This window comes from Microtus ochrogaster, chromosome 10 (assembly GCF_000317375.1).
Source record: "Microtus ochrogaster isolate Prairie Vole_2 chromosome 10, MicOch1.0, whole genome shotgun sequence".
Lineage (NCBI taxonomy): Eukaryota > Metazoa > Chordata > Mammalia > Rodentia > Cricetidae > Microtus > Microtus ochrogaster.
Window position 1 is genome coordinate 41,336,185 of NC_022016.1, and position 6,619 is coordinate 41,342,803.

Sequence of the window (6,619 nt, forward strand, 5' to 3'; positions counted from 1 at the left end):
GCTTTCAAATAAACCCAGTCTCCTGGTAACATGTTTTAGGTGATATGATCAGTAGAAGACTGAGAGAGGACACAATAGGTGTGTTTGCAGACAAAGTATTTTAAGAGAGCCAAAGAATGTAAGCAGTCATGGAGTGGGGCTTCTTCTAGTGGGGGTACATTTCCCCAAAGAAAAGGATGTTGCAGGAAGGCCTGCTTGTTCATCCTGGCCACCTGGCTAGCTTAGCCCTGAAATAACCACACAGAAATTGTATTAATTAAATCACTGCTTGGCCCATTAGCTCTAGCCTCTTATTGGCTAACTCTCACATCTTGATTTAACCCATTTCTATTCATCTGTATATCACCATGTGGCAGTGAGTGGCTAACCGGGAAGTTTTCAGCGTCTGTCTCTGGCGGCTCCATGGCGTTCCTCTCACTCTGCTTTCTTACTCCCAGAATTCATTTCTTCTCTGCCTACCTAAGTTCTGCCCTATCAGGCCAAGGCAGTCTCTTTATTTATTAACCAATACAAGCAACAAAAAGGCAGAAGGACCTCCTATACCATTTCCCCTTTTCTGTGTAAACAAAAACAAAGGCTTTAACTTTAACATAGCAAAACTACATATAACAAAACAGGTATCAAGCAAGAACTACAGTTGCAATATTTATATCTACTTTATCTTTTATCACAACTAAGGAAAATTATAACTATAAATACTTCAACTCCGTCAAAGACTCCAGAAGGATATGATATTACCTAAGTAAACAGGAAGTGCATTGTATGCAACTTCCAAAACTCTAGAAATAACAGAGACATCTCTCTGCCTGGACAGTTACCCAAAGTTCTTTTGTACTGTTGGGGAATCCAACTTCAACCTACAGGCCCATAGTATCCAGAAAACTTCCCCACGAAGCAGAAAATTTCAAAGACAGTTCCCCCTATATTGGCAGTTTGTCAGTCACTTTCTTCTGTGCCCTGCAGAATGTCTGGCAAATTCTTTCATGAAGCAGGAACACCAAAAGATCATCTCACCTTTAGGCAAATACAGCAGTCATTTCTCTATGGTTGCTGCACGTCCAGTTCAGCAGTCCAGTCAAGAGCATGTTCTTGGCCAAATGGCTAACCAACTCTATAATCCTCGTCAATGCCCATCTTCCATTTGAAGTAACTGGTGCTTCCAGGAGCAGATGTGTCTCACTGTCATGAAAAGTCCTAAATTCTTAGACATTTTAAATGTCATATCCTGAAGGTCTCTGAAAGATTTGAAGAATCCCTATCCATCTGAAATACTTCTCCGTACATCTAGAAAATCTAACTAACATTACTACAAACTTGATTATTATAGATGATTATCTATTAACCTATAATTCTTAATTATACATTACATTTTTAAATGAACTACACAATCACAATACCTTAATTAAGATCAGAAATACATATACATATAACAAAATTGACCTTAAATTTGTATCAATAAAACAAGATCCATACCGATGCAAATTATTCATATCTATATCATATCCCCCTTTAAATGTAAAAGAATGCCGGGCGATGGTGGCGCACACCTTTAATCCCAGCACTCGGGAGGCAGAGGCAGGTGGATCTCTATGAGTTCGAGACCAGCTTGGTCTACAGAGCTTGTTCCAGGACAGGCTCCAAAGCCACAGAAAAACCCTGTCTCGAAAAAGCAAAAATAAAAGCTGGGCTGTGGTGGCGCACGCCTTTAATCCCGGCACTTGGGAGGCAGAGGCAGGCGGATCTCTGTGAGTTCGAGACCAGCCTGGTCTACAGAGCTAGTTCCAGGACAGGCTCCAAAGCCACAGAGAAACCCTGTCTCGAAAAACCAAAAAAAAAAAAGAAAGAAAAAAAAAAAGAAAAAGGAAAAATAAATAAATAAATAAAAATAAATAAATAAATGTAAAAGAACATTTATAAACAATATTTGGGAGTATGCCATACTGCTTCCTGCTGTTTTGGGGCACTGTTAATTAGGTCTTTCATGGTATATTCTGTGTGCTAGGTTCATCTCAGTCACCAGTTGGTGATTTTTTGAGGGTGTTCATAGCAGCCTTTCAGGAGGCCTTGCTCCATGAAACCATATTCTCCTGTGGAGGCAATCCACAGGTTCTCATCTTCTGTGAAAACAAAAGAAGAGCCTCTTTTCCCAAGCCACATGTCCTTAGACCTGAATTTTGAAGTCAAAATACTCTTATAATATACATGCTGATTTAGCTTAGCAGCCTATACAATGAAATGTCTCTCTGGACTTAGCACCTTCACACAGTCAAAGAAGTTAAAGAAAGCACAATAATATACATAATCTAGACTCCGTGAATTTTCCAGTTTTATGTCGCTTAATTTCTTTATTCCTTTTAATGTATGACGATCTATACTGTCTATTTAAAGACTTTATCCCCCTTTTTTTTCAAAGCATTAACTTTATTTTATGACTCTCTATACTCATTTTATTTTCTCTTCCAAACCTATGTACATTTATCCAACACTGTGACCCATTTAGAGGTCTTTCATATCTGAATCTGTCCTATTGTGAATCTGTAATTCTTTACTGTCCAGGAGCACTTCTTAAAATGCTAAGCGCTTCTTAAAAATTTCAGCTGCACCATTGTTAAGATAATACGGTACTGTCTGCTTGCCTTCCCAGTCTAAAACTTAAGCTTAGCTATTACTATGATATATATGGTACTTCCTGCTTGTTCTGCACAGTACAGCATGGCAGAGCTGTGATGGAGGAAGGTCATTGGTTAAATAATAAAGAAACTGCTTGGCTTCATAGGTTAAAACATAGGTGGGAGGAGTAAACAGAACAGAATGCTGGGAGGAAGAGGAAGTGAGCTCAGACTCGACAGCTCTGCTCTCTGGAGTAGAGACGCCATGCCCCCTTCTCCTGGGCAGACACACATGATGAAGCAAGCCGCCAGGTCAGACATGCTGAATCTTTCCTGGTAAGACCGGAGCTACACAGTTTATTAGAGATGGGTTGATCGGGATATCAGAATTAGCCGGTTAGGGCTAGAGCTAATGGGCCAAGCAGAATGGTCCAAGCAGTGCTTAAAAGAACACAATGTCCATGTAATTATTTCGGGGCATAAGCTAGCAGGTGGCACGGGGTGCTGGGGATGCAGCCCCGCCGCTCCTGTTACTACAGAATGGCGCCCAATGTGGGGTCACGTCTCTGAGCTGTGCACACCACCCCACTTCCAGGCACATACCCTGTGTAAGTTGTCATCAAGCAAGTTGCAGCAGTCTGCTCACAAACCCCATCCAAATGCTCTGTCTCCTGAAACAGCCAGAGATCATGCTGGCAGCATAGCTCAGAAAGCCCACATTTTAAAAGGGCTGTGTTTTTTTTCCTACTATGGCTGAATCACGAAAATCTCTCTCAAAGAAGCTGGGACAAGCTGCCAGCAAATAGCAAGAAGCTGTGTTAAATTTTGTATTTTTTTTTGTCTAGAATTCCTTTTTAAGACCTCTCAGGTTTTGCATGGATTTAGTTGGTGTGCCAATTTGTTGGAGGAGGTGCTTGTTTGTGCATCCCAACTGCCTGGCTAGCTTAGCCCCGAAATAACCACACAGAAATTGTATTAATAAAATCACTGCTTGGCCCATTAGCTCTAGCCTCTTATTGGCTTACTCTCACATCTTTATTTAACCCATTTCTATTCATCTGTATATCACCATGTGGCAGTGGCTAATGGGGTAATGGGGAAAGATTAGTCATGTCTGTCTCTGGAAGCTCCCTGACGTTCCTCTCACTCTGCTTTCTTCCTCCCAGAACTCATTTCTTCTCTGCCTACCTAAGTTCTGCCCTATCAGGCCAAGGCAGTTTCTTTATTCTTTAACCAATACAAGCAACACAAAGACAGAAGGCCCTCCTACACCAAAAGGATGTTTGTACAATAACTCAAATGGGTTGAGGAAGGGTGGGCTTGAGGTGAGGAGTCGCCCAAATTTGAGTTAGGGCTAGAGGTAGGAGTTGAGTCTAAGGAAGGTGAAGTTCAGAAGATGGTTTGGATGAATAAGTCTTAGTAAGTCCACTAGCCCTTTCTACCTTTCCTGAGGACTATGGATGGTGGGGAATGTGGCATTACAACTGTATCCTTTATTCCCTTGTAACTGCGTGCTGGACCATTTTCTGGTTGTATGGATCTAGGAAGTCCAAATCTAGAAAGTAAAATACCATTCATGAGGTGGAAGCAGATCAATTTTTCAGTTTCTACTCTTGTAGGGAAAACTTCTCCCTGTCCTAAGAAATTGTTTACCATAGTAAAAAGAGGTTTATGACATTTGTTTGCAAGCATGGATGTGAAGTTAATCTGCTAATCTTCCCCAGACGATGACCCTGAAACTGAACTGATCTGGGCTGAAGAAAGGAGGGATTTGCAAGGCCTTCTGTGGGGAGGTTTGGGTACAGGTGGAACATCTCTGGGTGACAGCTGTAAGAAGGCCATAAAAGCTGGGGTGAAAGAGAAGTTGGAGGAAGCAGTAGAGAGGCCAACACCCAATGTGAAAGGATTTGAGAATAGCTGTCAGGAATTACTTTGCTTGAATATCAGAAAGACAGTACCTGTTCTGTATATGGAGCCAGCCTTAGGGACCCACAACAACTCCCATAACTTGGAGGGGGCTATCACTGGGACCTAGAGCAGATAGGAGATATGTTTGGCAAAGTCAAGAAAAAATAGAGGAAGGAAGGTAGAGATTTTGACTGGCCTCTTTAGCAGTCCTGTCAGCAAAAGCATGTTTGAAAATTATGTCATTAGTAGGTGCCTGATGACCTTAACAGCAATAGTTGCCACCTTTTGAGAAGATAAAAAGCTTCTAGTAGATTTTAGAATTAGAAGTCCATTGGTAATATAAATACCCTTGATGATGAAGTCCCTTTCCTGCCAAATGGAATCATAGTTGTATAGGATGTAAAATACATATTTAGATCTGTGTATATATTGATGGCTTTATCTCATGCTAAGGTGAGAGTCTTAGTGAGGGCTATGAATGAGCTCTGTCTTCTGAGAAGTAGTGCCTGGCAGTAAGGGGCCAAACTCTACAACTTGGTCAGCAAATACTATGTCATAACCTGCTTGGCATGAGCTAGTGGAGCTGAGAGATAAAGATCAATCTATGAACCAAGAATAGTCAGAAAATGACAGAGGGGAAAGAGGGAAATGTGGATTTTTGTAGATAAGGGCTTCAAATGATTCTTGACAGGGATTGGTAAGGGCGGTGGCTGTGGAAGGAAAAGTAACATTGTTGAGGAGAGGGCTGGAATCAAGTAAGATATCAGGATTTTCTAGGGCAGTTATGTGAAAAAGTTAAAGCTTGGAAGAGGACAAAGTCTGGACGCTTTCATGTGATAAGAGGCCTTTGAGTTGTTATGATGAGAGAACAGAGAGGGTGTGAGTGTAGAGGCCTCCTGGGCCAACAAGGAGACTGCTGCCAGGCAAAGTTGCCACCTCTCAATGTTTTATTTAGCTGTTTGGAAATACAGGCAGCAGGGGTAAAGGTATATCTTCTAATTTTTTTCCCAGATCCCCAGGGCCATGCCCCAGTTTTCAGTCGTATAAAAGATAATGGGTTGGTCAAGGTCTAGGAGAGCCAGAGCAGGGGTTTGTAAGAGTGCATCTTGGAGGTGAGAGAATACAGTTGTGACAGGCTAAGTAGGCTCTACAGGCTTAAATGGGGAACCCTCAGTTGCTTTATAGAGGGGACATCCAAGAAAAGGAAACTGGAAATCCAGGTTCTGAGATACCCCCACTAGGCTGAGAGAAGAGAGATAATTTCTTCCTTGGTGATTGGAGGTATGAGGGATCACAGTTACTGTCTGCAATCAAAAGCTAGTTTTCAGCTGCTAGGGAAAAACAGAAAAGCTTGATACTAGACGCAAAGGATAGAAAGTTGAGCTTTGAAAGGGGAGATTCTGTATCTTTTGCTAACTAAAAGTTAAGAAGTTGAGCAGCGTGCTGTTGTGACAGTGATAGTGAGATGCTGCGCAGTAGAAGGCCATCTGCATGTAGGATTAAATGCATGGAAGATAGGCCAAAAGAAAAGATATCGGTGGCTATAGCCTGGTCAAAGCCTTGAGGTTCAACAGTTCAAGTGAGCGGAGAGGCTGTTGGTGTGTCCTCCTGGGTGAAGGCAAAGAGGTCATGTGAATCTGGATATAAAGGAATGATAAAGAAAGTATGCTTAAGTTCTAAACCTGTGAAGTCAAAGATAGATGAGGGAATCTGAGAAAGTAGAGTGTAGGAGTTAGGAACTACTGGGTGTATAGGAAGAACAGTCACAATAACCTTGAGGTACTGAACTAGATGATAGAGACCATCAGAATTGCCAAGATAGGAAGGGGTGTTAGAGAGTGAGTATGTGAACTTGAGAATACCACTATTAAGAAGGCATTGTATGATAGGTTTTAAGCCTTGTCTGTCTCTTAAAGAGAACTGTGGCACTGAGAGAAACAGGGTTAGGAGGTAGGGCCCTAGAGTAGGATCATAATAGGGGGACAATGGGAAGCCACTTCAGGAAAGGAGCTGTTTTGTACTTTTGAGTCACCGAAAAAGTCTGGAAGAAGATAGGATAAATCATTAATGTCATTCAGTGGAAAAGGAGGCTCTACAGAGTC